Below are 14,664 nucleotides of genomic sequence, written 5' to 3' on the forward strand. Positions count from 1 at the left end.
CATTTTGTTCATTTTAAAAAAAAAGCACTTCACCATGTTTAAGTCTCCTCATTTAAAAAGAAAAAAAAAAAACACTTTATTCATTCATTCTTTTGAATGAGTGAACAAAGGGGAAAATGCACAGACACTTTTTCCATCTGTTACATCTTCCCAAATGAAACAGGGCCATCTGAAGCCATGATTCAGGATCTCTCATGTTGGTAGAAAGAATCTAAGCACTTTGACCATCATATGCTGCTTCTCGGTCTTGCGCATTGGCAGGAAGCTAGACTGGGGTGATGACAGGACTAGATTCCGTGTACTCCAACACATAAGGAAGACATCTCAAGTGGCAGCTTAACTCACTGCAACATAACATCCATCCCAAGGCTTTAATTTTTAAACTCTCTTAACTGTGTAACTCCCAATGAGTCTTGGATTTTTGGATGTTGAAATTTAAAAACCCACCACTTAATTTTTTTAAAACATATTCAGAAAGCTAATTTTATAAACAAAATCAGTTTTTCACCAAACGTGACTATACTCCCATCCATTTAATGATTCAAAGAAAGCATCACCAGTTAATAATTGATTATGGATCCAGGGGAATCATTTTTCTGCAATAATTCATCACTTCAATTTTCAATTTTTAAATGCTAGATCTTTGTCCTTTCCCATAATACGGTCTTCCAAGATATCTTTTTTTTTTAATTTGACAGGTAGACTTATAGACAGAGAGAGAGAGACAGAGAGAAAGGTCTTCCTTTCATTGGATCACTCCCTTAATGGCCACCATGGCCAGCACTGCACCGATCTGAAGCCAGGAGCTGGGTACTTCCTCCTGGTCTCCCATGCAGGTGCAGGGACCCAAGCACTTGGGCATCCTCCACTGCCTTCCCAGGCAACAGCAGAGAGCTGGATTGGAAGAGGAGCACCCTGACTAGTACCTGGCACCCCAACTGGGACTAGAACCTGGGGTGCAAGTACCGCAGGCGGAGGATTAGCCAAGTGAGCCATGGTGCCAGCCCCAAGATATCTTTTTTAAACTAGATGTTAAGAATATTTTTTATGATTTATAGAAAAATTACAAAGATAAAACTGTTTAGAGATACCTCACACCCCAGTTTAATAGTGTAAACCCCAATAAAAAAGTATAAACTAGGGTTTACACTATTACTAACATCTCATAGTTACATGGCACAATTATAACAATTACTGTTGTAATATTTATATACTATCTTCTTTTTTTTAAGATGTATTTTAATTTGAAAGGCAGATTTACAAGGAAGGAGAGAGGGAGAGGTCTTCCATCCACTATTTCACTCCACAAAAGACAGCAATGCATGGGGCTGAGACAAGCAAAAATCAAGAGCCCAGAACTCCATCTGGGTTCCCACATGGGTGGCAGGAAGCCAAGCACTTGGACCATATTATGCTACTTCTACAGATACACTAGCAGGTAACTGGATTGGAAGTGGAGCAGCTGAGATTTTAACCAACACTCAGGTGGGATTACTTGCATTGTAGATGGTAGCTTACATTGGGCCACAACACTGACTCTGATATTGACTCATCATTAACTAAAGTCTACATTTTATTTGAATTTCCTTTAATTACATAACATAATAATTTGAATTTCCATAATTACATAATATCCTTTATCTGTTCCAGAAACTCCAAATTTCAATTTAAAATGAGAATCTAGATGTTTGAATTATAAAAATATGTGGGGTGGGGGCTGGTGCTGTGGCACAGTGGGTTAACGCCCTGGCCTGAAGCGCCGGCATCGAATATGGGTGCCAGTTCTAGTCTTGGCTGCTCCTCTTCCGATCCAGCTCTCTGCTATGGCCTGGGATAGCAGTAGAAGATGGCCCAAGTCCTTGGGCCCCTGCACCCACATGGGAGACTTATATAGAGTTCCAGGCTCCAGGTTTTCAAGTGGCCAAGCCCTGTTCACTGTGGTCATTTGAGGAGTGAACCAGCAGACTCAAGATCCTCATCCTTCTGTCTCTCCTTCTTTCCCTGTAAATCTGCCTTTAAAATAAAATTTTTAATTCTTACAAAAAAAAGGGAAACAGTAAAACAGGGCCACATCCAAGTAACATCCAAATAACAGCAAGGCTAGAGTTGTGCTGTTCCAAGTGGGAAGTCTCCAGCTTACAGACACTGACATAAAAGACACACTCACAATGTATTTCAAAATAACAGATGAGATGTTTACAAGGCAAATTAATATTATGATGACTTCTATTGTAAAGTTACAGTGAGTATAAGCAGATCCCTTCTAGTACAGCCAGGTTAACCCAGTGCCTAATGCAAGGAGACAGCTTGAGGAGGAAGATGTGCTCACAAAGGGAGAGAGCTGAAAAGTCCCCATTACTCTTCTCAGCATCATAAAGAGAAGAGAAAAAAGCGTACTCATGTCTGTGGTAATAAAGAGGATGGAAGCACAAAAATTCCAGAAAAAGGGGGAGCAAAGCCCAGATACAATTTTCTTAAGAAAATAAAATGAACTAACTCTCAGAATATAATGTAGGTTGAAAAACACCAACAGTTCATCAGTTCTCACCAGGATCCAGAAAAACTGCCCTGTCTACCCACGGCCCAAATATTTCAAAACACACTTTCTATTAAATTCATGCAGAAGATTGCAAGACTCAGGAATCCAAGTGTCAAAGACAAGTTTAGTTCCCACTGTGGGCAGTTATAGCCCAACCAGGCACATAGAGAACATGAGAAAATCTTTTCCATAAGAGGGTCCATGAAATAGGAAGCTGTCACACAGGACAACTATGTTTAGTGCTCAATATGAGCCCCAGGATAAGCACCCAACAGACCTGTTAGGTCCCAAAAGAAATCAGCTTTCCAACCTTACCATCACAAGGAAAACACAGCTACTTGAAATGCTTTGTGGTGACTGATAACATCTCTGTCCTTCTCTGAAAAACAGCCTGATGTGGACAAGGGCTGAGAGTTATGAAAATAGAATTACATGCAATCTACTAGATGTGAATCAATGGAAAATCTAGAAAATAATACCAAGACCAGAGAAGCATATGAGGAATGCAAGAAATGAGGGATGAATCAGTTTCTTCAGCCCCTTTCCTCCATCAAATTACTGAGGAATGTAGTGGCATTTACTCCAGTGCCAAAGGGTTGGACGTTGTGCACCTTGAAGATGCCCAATGTGAGCCCATCAGAGTCTCTTTCAATGGCCAGCGTCACACAAGAAGTAGTCTTTCAGGGAGAGAGGCCAAGTGACATCTTGGATCAAGGCAGTGACTATTGCCTGGCCATCATCCCCTTTGCAGACCAGCAGAAACAGCAAAGAGAAAAAGGGAGGAAGAAAGGGGAGAAAAAAATGGAAACCTCAAGTGGTGAAGACTCCATCTTTCTGGTTTACAGATACTCAGACAAGAGCCACCACAGGTTTTAGGAGCCACTGGGGAGCAGCAGCACATCACAGTCACTTGGAAAAGTCAACAGTCAGCTTCAGGTTGTCTATATATAGCTGACTTGGGTCTGTACACATTCCAGGTGAAATACACCTAAGTCAAGAAAAGAAAATGACTTATAAAAACCTTCAAATACAATATTCCATGGGAAATGAACTTTGCACACCCAAGTCATGCAATAGAGCAGGTGGTGTATCTGTATTTTAAAGAAGCACCACTCAGGGCAGGCCTGATATTTAGAGACTAATTTTAAGCAATGCATTTCCCTCACATATGCATCCTCTCATCAATTTCCCCAACAAGGGCCAGGCAGTGAATATTCCCCACATCAAGTACATCTAGAAAATAACATCCATACATATGAGCCTGTACAAATTGCACACATGGATACCTCATGCACACTGGCCATAAACATGCATCTCCACATGCTAAGACTGATTACAGAAACAGGCTCTCTGTGAGCCAACAGCAGCAACACTGTTTGATGCACATATCTCTCTCATTGCACAAGATTCCCATTTGTCTTTTCTGAGAAGGAATAAAGTCACTTCAACAACTTGCCTGGCATCTCTGACAGTATTTAGAGACATAATTGAAGTCTTTGGCATGTGTTGTTTAGAAATGTCTCTCTTCCACAGGATTGGTAATCATAATTATTCATTCACTCTTAAACAGATTTGTTAACTGCCTTGGATTTGTCATTAATATTTTTGCAGGGGTGGGAATATTTTCTCTGCCAAGGCCATTTGAGTATTTATAACATCACCCATAAACCATACAATATTACCAAATTAAAAATTTACATGCTATAGATTGCCTTGGCAGGGCCAGAAGAAATGATTTCACGGACCCTATATGGCTCACAGGCTGGATGTTCCCCATCCCTGATTTAGAGAAAAATGTTAACTAAAGTTCTGACTTCTTTCAATTTGTTTATTGGCCAAGACAGAGCTGATCTCCAATAAAGGTCCCCAGAACCAGTTGAAGTTATAAGACATTTCTTTCAATTCCCTTGTAACTTTACAGTGTGCATTTTCATAGCCACTGATGCCACTTCAAAATGTCTATTGATGGGCTAGCATTGTGGCACACTGAGTTTGGCTGCCTCCTGCAGTGCAAATGTCCCATATGAGCACCAGTTAAAGTGTCAGATGCTCCACTTCCAATTTACTTACATAGTTCAGAAAAGCAGCAGATGATGACTTGGGTCCCTGCCACCTACCTACATGGGAGTCTTTTTGTTTTTTCCTTTGGACAGGCAGAGTTAGACAATGAGAGAGACAGCGAGACAGAGATAAAGGTTTTCCTTTTCTATTGGTTCACCCCCCAAATGGCCACTACAGCCGGCATGCTGCGGCCAGTGTGCTGCGCTGTTCTGAAGCCAGGAGCCAGGTGCTTCCTCCTGGTCTCCCATGTGGGTGCAGGTCCCAAGCACTTGAGCCATCCTCCACTGCCTTCCCAGGCCACAGCAGAGAGCTGGACTGGAAGAGGAGCAACCAGGACAGAATCCGGCACCCCAACCAGGACTAGAACCTGGGTGTTGGCACCCCAGGCAGAGGATTAACCAAGTGAGCCATGGCACTGGCCGACAATACCATTCTACCAGAACACTTGAATCACTCAAACACAGTTATGTATGTGAAAACCTCATCGTACTGAAACTCAGTCAGCAATAGTTTTCAAGACCACATCTTCTGCTGTATTATGTAGACATCTCTGTGGGGAGAGAGTGCACTTTTTTCTTTCCCCTCTTCTTTCTTACCCTTCTTCACAATAACAACTTCTATAGATGCTTCCACACACCACAGCCATTATAAAATTGTAGAAATAATATCCTTCCATGTCAAAAATGTCATAGGCTTAAACACAAAATGCAGAACAAGACAAGTAATGGGCCCTCTTAATTAAAACAGTATGGACTGTAAGATAACCAGTTTAGTGCATCATTGGGTGACTGTAAAGAACTGGGCAGAGAAAAAGTGTTAATTTTCTGTATTTATGTTTTTTTTTTTGACAGGCAGAGTGGACAGTGAGAGAGAGACAGAGAGAAAGGTCTTCCTTTTGCCATTGGTTCACCCTCCAATGGCCGCCGCGGTAGGTGCACTGCGGCCGGCGCACCGCGCTGATCCGATGGCAGGAGCCAGGTGCTTCTCCTGGTCTCCCATGGGGTGCAGGGCCCAAGGACTTGGGCCATCCTCCACTGCACTCCCTGGCCACAGCAGAGAGCTGGCCTGGAAGAGGTGCAACCGGGACAGGATCGGTGCCCCGACCGGGACTAGAACCCGGTGTGCCGGCGCCACAAGGCAGAGGATTAGCCTAGTGAGCCGCAGTGCCGGCCTGTATTTATGTTTTTATAGTTCTACACTTTATGCAAATTCAGATTAAACTAGCTCCAGTTATTGACCCACACAATAGATTTGCATTAACTTTAGTTCTCTTACTCTGCAAAGGGAGCAGTGGCAGATAATAACAGTTGACATCCTTGCTAACAGAAGAATGAAGGGCTGAAGACAGAAATTGAAAAGCAGTCAAATGAATCATCAGCTATCTTCCCATAGCCTCAAATTCAATTGAAAAAAAGTCTGTTAACTAAACACTGAAGAGGGATCAATCCACAGAGCTACTGCCCTAACTTCATAATGTTTGCTCTGAGAAAAACAGAACATGCAGGGCCACAGCTGCCAGGTGTGTCCTCAGGGACCCCACCAGCTGATATGGTGCTGGGGTGGGGGGTCCCAGAGCAGATCCTGGTCTGATCCTCCTTCCCCACCCTTCTGCAGCCTAGGGTTCCCTGCTGAGGGCCACAATGCCTTGCCCTGCCCCTGCCAGAACCACCCAGGGATACAGGGAGAGGCTCTGCCAGAAGGCATTTTGTGACCCACCTAAAGTGGAAAACGGGATTATTTAAATATAGAAAATGGAAATTTCACTGCCTCCCCTCGTTGTCCTCTTGCCTGCCCTGCTTGTGCAGTTCATCTGAACGGTGCTCTGTCTCTTGTAACCACTAAATAAAACACATCAAGAAAAGTTTGGGCAAGGTAGCCCGCCATATTGCTTGTGCCCTGGGAGCCTGGGAAGCAGTAGTGTAAGACAAGGTAGCCCAGGTCTCAGCCCTGCTCTCACCATGGAAACCTGCCAGGATTAATGAGAAGCAAGGGAGCGGCCAGCAGACAGCTGCCCTCCCACCCAGCCCTCTCCCATACATGCATTCCCTCACTTCCTGTTTTCCATACTTGCCGTGGAAAGTCCCAGAGGCACGTCCCCTTTCTTTAGGACACACGAGGAGCAAAGCAGAGTGTGGGACAGAAAAGGGCCCCACACATGGCACCCACAGGTGGCAGATGAAGAGGCACAGTAGCAGTGGGTGGCAGGATCTAGGTGTATGCTGGCAAACTCCCAGATATTGCACGTGTGGAGCAAGAGAGGCAGTGAAAACGGGAGGAGGAGCAGCATGCCCTCTCCAGGCTGACTCTGATCAGTGAATGCCCTTTCTGTTCCCAGTTCTAAGCCTCAAGGTCAGGCCCTTGCAAGTGCAAATTCTCCCACATTCACATGCAAAGTCTTTCAGAACAAGGAATACCTCAGGGCACCTACCATCTCTGGGAAATGGAGTCCAGGCCAGCGTATCTCTAGAGAGACCAGTTGGCCCTCCCCAGTTTCAGTCTGGGGCTACTGGAGACAGGCTGCAAATCAGAGGGTATTTGCTTTTGTTTTTATCCCTCCTTCCCTTCCTCCCCACCCCAAATCTTAAGGATCAGTTAGTTGGTGTTCTTCCTTTCCTAAACAAAAATCTTAAAGAGTGACATCCACTACTGCTAACTGAAACCCAAACTCTGACTATTTCATGGACTCTGTCTTCTTCCAGAAAAGTCGTACTTGCTGTCTCTGGAAACTTCACTCAAATAATAAATGATTATGAATACAATATAATTTTTAGCAGAGCTGTTGAAAGCATAGTTTATCATCTAGATTTGAGAATAAAATTTTTGTGTTTTATTGATATTATATTTCTTTTCAAATCATTTTACACCATCTTTTAATTCACCAGGTACAGAAACAAACAAGGGAACTGGATTCAGAACTAGCATTGCTGAGTATCTTCTAGGAGCAAGGTTAGGGGATGAAAGGCCTAACATCATATCATTTGTACATTATATTAATTCTGGAGATAGTATTATCAGGAGATTACAAAGAGGAAACTGAGATGCAGACAGTTCAAAATTTCTGCATGGTGATATTATTAAAAGGTCTAGGTTAGGCCGGCGCCCTGGCTCAATAGGCTAATCCTGTGCTTGTGGCACCAGCACCCCGGGTTCTAGTCCCAGCCAGAGTGCTGGATTCTGTCCCAGTTGCTCCTCTTCCAATTCAGCTCTCTGCTGTGGCCCAGGAGTGCGGTGGAGGATGGCCCAGGTCTTTGGGCCCTGCACCCACATGGGAGACCAGGAGGAAGCACCTGGCTCCTGGCTTTGGATCAGCGCGGTGCACTGGCCGCAGCAGCTGTTGAGGGGTGAACCAATAGAAAAGGAGGAAGACCTTTCTCTCTGTCTCTCTCACTTCCACTCTGCCTGTCAAAAAAAAAAAAAACTTAAAAAAAAAGGTCTAGGTTAAAGGCCAACTAAAATCTAATACTGGTTTAAGAACTCTTTTTTTTTTTTTTTTTGTCTTTTGGCTCAGGTTGTAAAACTTCAGATTTCTTATCTGCAAATAAAAATGTGAGAGAGAGGAAGAATACCTACAACAATAATCTACACTGTAAGGACCACAAAGGATTATAATTTGTCTAATAAAGGAAGGAGATTCAAAATTGTTATTAGTCCATGGTCCTTTTTTCTTAGGTTTTGAAGGACTTGTGAAAATTGTGAAAATTTACCAGAGTCTAACCTGCTGAAAAACAAGGAAGTTTCAAGAAAGGTCAGTTAGAAAGTTTCAAGAAAGGTCAGTTTCTGGGAAACTGCAACTTAGCAGATAACAGGGAATACCAGTTTGGAAAAGCCCCTTGTGCAATGGTTAAGATAAGTAAAACTGATGTGTACTGAGATAAGTAAAACTGCTGTATACTAAGATAAGTGAAATTACTGTAAACAAAAACCCCATTCCCCTTTGTATTCACTTGCTTAAGATAATTTTGTGGTTTTTGCCTTTAAATACTGCCTGTAACCCACGTCCAGTACCTCACTCTCTCAGGAGGGAGGGGTCCGTTTTGCGCAAAATGTAAATAAACCGCCTCTTGTGTTTGCATCGCCGGTGTCCGGAGTCTGAATTTCTGGGTCCCCAGGGTGCTACCCAGGACCCCACCAGCTTTGGGTCCTTCAGTTTAATATCAAGATAGCATACAAATATTATGCATTCTTAGGCAAATGCGTTTTTTTAATTTTTTATTTTTAACTATGGATGTAAATAAATAACTGGATGACATGGAGTTCTATGTTTATGATTACTTCTGTCAATTTTAGTTCATGGGATTAGGGTTGCTGCTGGATTAGGAATGCTTAAATTTTTTATCCATTGACTTCACACTAGTATTTACTGTGTCAGGCAATATCTTTCCTTAAATTCCTCTTCCTTGCCAAATTGAAAATCTCATGAGGGCAAGAAACATATTTGCACTGATATTATAACTCAGCATCTTAAACTCAAACACCCACAGAATTGTATAATTCAAAGCCAAATTTGGAATATGTCACTAATTCACAGTTCATGTGTCCACCAACCTCAGGTACAAAAAGCACAATGAAGCAGAAAATTAAAAAAAGCTTCCCCGAATAGCCAAAATACACATAACTGTTAGGAAACTGGTGCAGTTTTAGGCAGGTGGCCACTTGGCCCAGCTACCTGAGCCAGGCTCCACCCCCATCCTAATGGGATTCACTGCTCCTGCTTCCCTGCCTGCCCTCAGCAAAGTTTTAAAAGGGCCTGTTCCTGAACACATGCTCTCAAGAGCTCCTCTCCTCCTCTCGTCTCTCTTCTCCCTCCTCTCTGTCTCTCTCTCTTATAGTCTCCTTCTCTCTTTTTCCTTCACCACCCCTTCACACTGGTCTGTAAGGTGTTTCCCTGTAAACCCTTTCCCTTACTCCAGTGTCCAGTGTGTTTTGCGACAGCTAACATAAATATATAACAACAAGGGACAAGTGGAGTCCTGCCACTGGCTCAGCACAATGGCTCTTAAATAAACTCACTCTGTCTTGGCTACTCTGGTGAGAGTGGATGGAAAAGAGAAGAAGAAAGCAATAGGTGTGGACAGTGAATAAGTGTAAAAGGCTCCAAACAGTGCTGCAGAGCTCTGTGGCCCCTAGCTGAATGTAATATGCAAGCAAGCATTGTATTTTAATTTCTGGGAGACCACCATTCTCTCAGTTGTCATGGAACCATAAGAACTGAACACAGTCAGAGCATTCAAGGCCAACATCCACAATTCATTTAGTGATAATGGAGCACAGTAGCTTGGCTTCATGGGTGCAACTAAGTCTCACTCAGTTGCTATATCTTTCTTTTTGGAGCCACTGAAACTGAAGAGCACATGGGGTCAGAATGGGTAGAGGAGCATGGTGTGTGAGGGTCTCATGATGGAGGGAGCTGAGCAGACAGAGGGGTGGGGCATCTAGCATTATGGACATGAAGAGCAGAGGAGGGAGGGAGACAGGGATTGCTCGGCGCCGTCCTCGTCCAGCAAGAGACAGAGACCGAACACTTTGCACGGGGTTCCTTTATTGCTCGGCAAGCAGGAGATCCAGCTTCGATCTCTTCTGGGCAGGAACTTCCCTTACACCCGCGTAGCAAGGGTTTATATGCACAATACACGTCACAAATCAGGTGATAGGCTAGAAGCGCGGGGATAGGACAATCTCGTGGCAAGGCGGGAAGGAGCGAGCTAGAGCGGGAAATCTAAGGCGGGAAGGAGCGAGCAAGAGCGGGAACTCCCTGAGATGAGGAAGAACCCGGAAGCAGGGAGTCGGCGCCATCTTAGGGGCACGGTTCCTCCGGTCTGGTTCCCTACATCTCCCTCCTTTTGTTTTTGCACAAATCACATCCCCGACGGCCCTGGCTCATGAGGGCCGGGAGAATATTTACTAGGCAGAGAGTAGAGGTGCATACCCAGCGTGCTTGTGATCCGTTAGTTACGGAACTTCAAGGGCCTGGCCACAACCCCTGATGTCTCCGTTAGGGATCAGTTTTTATTCCCTTTTGCTGGGGCAGGCTGGGAATTGAACCTGCATGCATATGCATATGCTCTCCCAGGACCCCCGGAACCCCCGGGTGGACTCCTGCTGCAGTACCTTTGGTCTCGCATACCCAGTTTTCGCTCCCCGTCAGGGATGGGTGATACAGCCCAATGAATGAGAGGGGGAACAAGACAACTCGAGGAAGGTGTGTGCCTGATGGAGGCATTGTCCATATGTAGCCGCGTGGTAGGCCGGGGATCCCCTGGAGGGGCAGATATGCAGTTTTGTCCCCACAATCAGCTGTGGCGATGTGAGTACGCTGCAGTACGGTGTTGCTGGTCCCCCCCTTGCAGTCGCAAGGGTTGCCTACGTTCTGCAGTAAAGCAGTGGGGTTGGAGTTAAAGCCCGCATAAGAGCCAGGGAGCAAAGCCGCTGCCAGTATGAAGAAGCGGAAGGGGTGCATCTCACGTCTCGTTGTTTTGTTGCAATTTGTCGTCCTGTGAGAGCGTGGTAATCTCGGTTATCTCGGGGGAGATGTCGTCCGTAGGTGATAGAGGTGTATCTTGTGGCGGCGGGGCTGTTTTTCTGACCAATCTTTCCGGTATCCAGAGAGGTTCTCTTCCAGATTCCTGTGGGAAGACACAGACCGCGCCTCGGTTCCAGCATAATACCGGATCCGGGCCGTACCACTTTCCCGTGAGGACATCTTTCCAACGGACATAGCCTCGTGAAGATGGCTCCTTTAACATGTGTCTCTCAGCGGGGGACATAGAATGATCTGTCAAATTCAAAAAGTTTATAGTAAACAGTGCAAGGGAGAGGCGCATTCGAGGGGTTTTGCCCGTGGCAATTCCCTCCTTTTGTTTTAAGAGAAAAGCCTTGAGGGTTCGATGAGCCCTTTCAATTATGGCCTGTCCCTGAGGGTTATAAGGGATTCCAGTTTTATGTTGTACCTGCATACGGGTGCAGAAATCTTGGAATGATTTACTTGTGTATGCAGGACCATTATCTGTTTTTAAAGTTTTTGGTTTGCCCCAGGCTGCCCATGCAGCAAGGCAGTGATTAATGACATGGGTGGTACGCTCACCCGTCTCCAGAGAAGCAAAAATTACTTGGGAACAGGTGTCAACTGACACATGAACATACTTTAAGGTCCCAAACTCGGATATGTGGGTGACATCCATCTGCCAGATATGTCCTGGTAGTAATCCTCGGGGATTAACCCCCACCGAAGGCACAGGGGTTAAAGTAGGGCATGCGGCACAATGGCGAACAATATCGCGAGCGGCAGCACGAGAAAGACCGAATTTGGCGGCAAGGGTTTTTGCGTTTACATGGAACTCTGAATGAAACTGGATAGCCTGCTCTTCTGGGGAAGAAAATTGGAGTATCCAAATGGGGCGTGTGGCTTGATCAGCTATAGCATTGCCTGTGGTCATGGGTCCAGGTAAGGAAGAATGAGCTCTAATATGAGTAATAAAGAAAGGAGCAGACCGATTCCAAATAGATTTTTGCAGGGTGAGGAAAACTGTCGCTACGGAGGATGAAGAATTGACTAGTCCTGCGGCCTCAAGGATAGACACAGAATTAACCACATAGCGTGAATCAGACACAATATTGACAGGTCCGGGGAAATCAGAGAAGACTTGGTTAACTATAAGAAGTTCAGTTACCTGGGGGGAGTTAGTAGCGAATTGGAATGTTTTTGGCACAGATCCTGAAACAACATATGCACCGACTCCTGTTTTAGAACCGTCGGTATACACTACTGGGGCTCCCTGTAAGGGCTTTTGGGATGTGGACTTTGGAAAAATAACTGGGTGAGACTGAACAAAGGTTAGCAAAGGATCAGAGGGTGTTCTGTTTGTAATAGTTGCGGAAGTGGAGCAGACTAAAACCGCCCAAGCATCAGTACAAGCGATTAGCACACGTACCTGTTCCATGGAATAGGGGACAACAATGGTGGATGGTTCGCGTCCAAAATGTTGGATAGCCCTCTGAATGGCTAGGAGAGTTATCTCCGCCACTGCCACGGGATAGTAACTAATAGATCTAGTAGATGACATTGAGGGATGGATCCAGAGGAGAGGCCCATCCTGCCATAGGACCGCGGTGGGCTGTTTAAGGGTGTCGAGGACCCAAAGAGTAAGGTCTCCCGCAGGGTCCCAACGTTTTAGGGCAGCTTTACTAAGGGCATCGTTGACAATTGACAGTGCTTGTTTGGCCTCAGAGGTGAAGGTTCGGGGGGAAGCAAGATCCGGGTCTCCTTTAAGTATATTAAAGAGGGGCTGCAATGCAGCATTAGGAATGTTAAGGTAGGGCCTAATCCAATTGATATCCCCTAAAAGTTTTTGTAAGTCATTTAGAGTGGAGATAGCATTGATTTTTATTTGAATTTTTTGAGGTCTAATTTGAGTAGGGGCGACTATAGCCCCAAGATAAGAAACTACAGACGACAATTGCACCTTATTAGGTGCAATATGCAGCCCTGCCCCTTCCAGCACTTGTTGGAGTGTACTGTATAAGGCCAGGAGCCTCTCTGCTGTGGGGGCTGCACACAGTAGGTCGTCCATATAATGTAGGCACCTGCAGTCGGAATATCGGTCTCTAAGAGGTTTTAGTACTTGGGCTACATAGACTTGACACATGGTGGGGCTATTAGTCATACCCTGAGGCAAGACTGTCCACTCCCAACGCTTGTCCGGTTGTTCCTGGTTCTGGGTGGGGACAGTAAAAGCAAAACGTGGGGTATCCTTTTTGTCCAATGGAATGGAAAAGAAACAATCCTTAAGATCTATTACAATAACAGGCCATTGGTTGGGAAGTGCCGAAAGCAGAGGAAGACCACGTTGCACAGGGCCCATAGGCTGCATCTGTGCGTTGACTGCCCTAAGATCATGTAAGAGTCTCCATTGACCTAATTTTTTGCGGATGGCAAAAATAGGCGTATTCCATGGAGAGGTGGATGGGATCAAATGACCAGCGTTGACCTGCTCCAAGACCAGAGTGTTGACTGCCTCCAGTTTCTCCTGAGATAGGGGCCACTGTGGAACCCAGACGGGTATGTCCGTTAGCCACGAGATGGGTAAAGGCTCCACTGGTTTAGGAGGCGAAACAGTGACCCCTAGGAAAAACCCAGGCCAACTTTACTTGGTCTTTGTTTTGGTTCAATGGGGGAAGGGTGGCCCTGGAGCTGGACACCGAGTCCCTTGCCTGGGACGTAACCCATATTTTGTAGCATAGATCGTACTGCAGGGGAAGTGGTGACCAAAGCAACATCCATTTCGGCCAGGACGTCTCTCCCCCAAAGGGAAATGGGTAGAGGTAAAATGAATGGAGAAAACTGTCCTCTATGACCCTCGCTATCCTGCCATGACAACAAGGCTGCACTGATTTTTGGGAAATGAGCAAAACCAAGTCCTTGCAAGGTTTGTTCCGCCACATTTGTAGGCCATGTACTAGGCCAGTCCTTTGTTGCTATAATGGATTTGTCGGCTCCTGTGTCTAAAAGTCCCTTAATGTCCTTGCCATTAATCTGCAACACTAAAGTGGGACGTTCATTTAAAAGCATATGTAAGCCGGTAAAATTAATGCCAGAGGACCCAAAGTTACCAGCGCCGCGAACGTGGTTTTTAGCTGGGATTAAAGAGTGAAGACTGGGCAGTAATAACATTTGTGCGATACGGTCTCCAGGATTGATTACTAAAGGTCCCTGAGGGGCCTGAACCATGATCTTTACTTTACCAGTGAAATCAGAGTCAACTACCCCGGGGATCACAGCTAGCCCTCGGAGGGCGGCGGAGGACCGACCCAACACTAATCCAACCGAATCCGGGGGCAGAGGACCGGAGCAGTCGCTCTCCACTAATTGTACCCCCATCTCCGGAGTTAAGAGGAGAGGGGAGGTGGCGCGGAGGTCCAGGCCTGCGGACCCGTGAGTGGCACGGGCTGAGGGTGCACTGGGTGTAGCGCAGACACGGGAGGTGGAACCTGAGAGTAGATTTGATTTTGGGGGCTCCTCGCTGGGTTGGGGAGCCCCCTCTGGCCGTTTTTTGGCCCCTGGGCGCTAC

The sequence above is a fragment of the Lepus europaeus genome, unplaced genomic scaffold (genome assembly GCF_033115175.1).
Source record: "Lepus europaeus isolate LE1 unplaced genomic scaffold, mLepTim1.pri SCAFFOLD_3_1, whole genome shotgun sequence".
NCBI classification, from domain to species: Eukaryota; Metazoa; Chordata; class Mammalia; order Lagomorpha; family Leporidae; genus Lepus; species Lepus europaeus.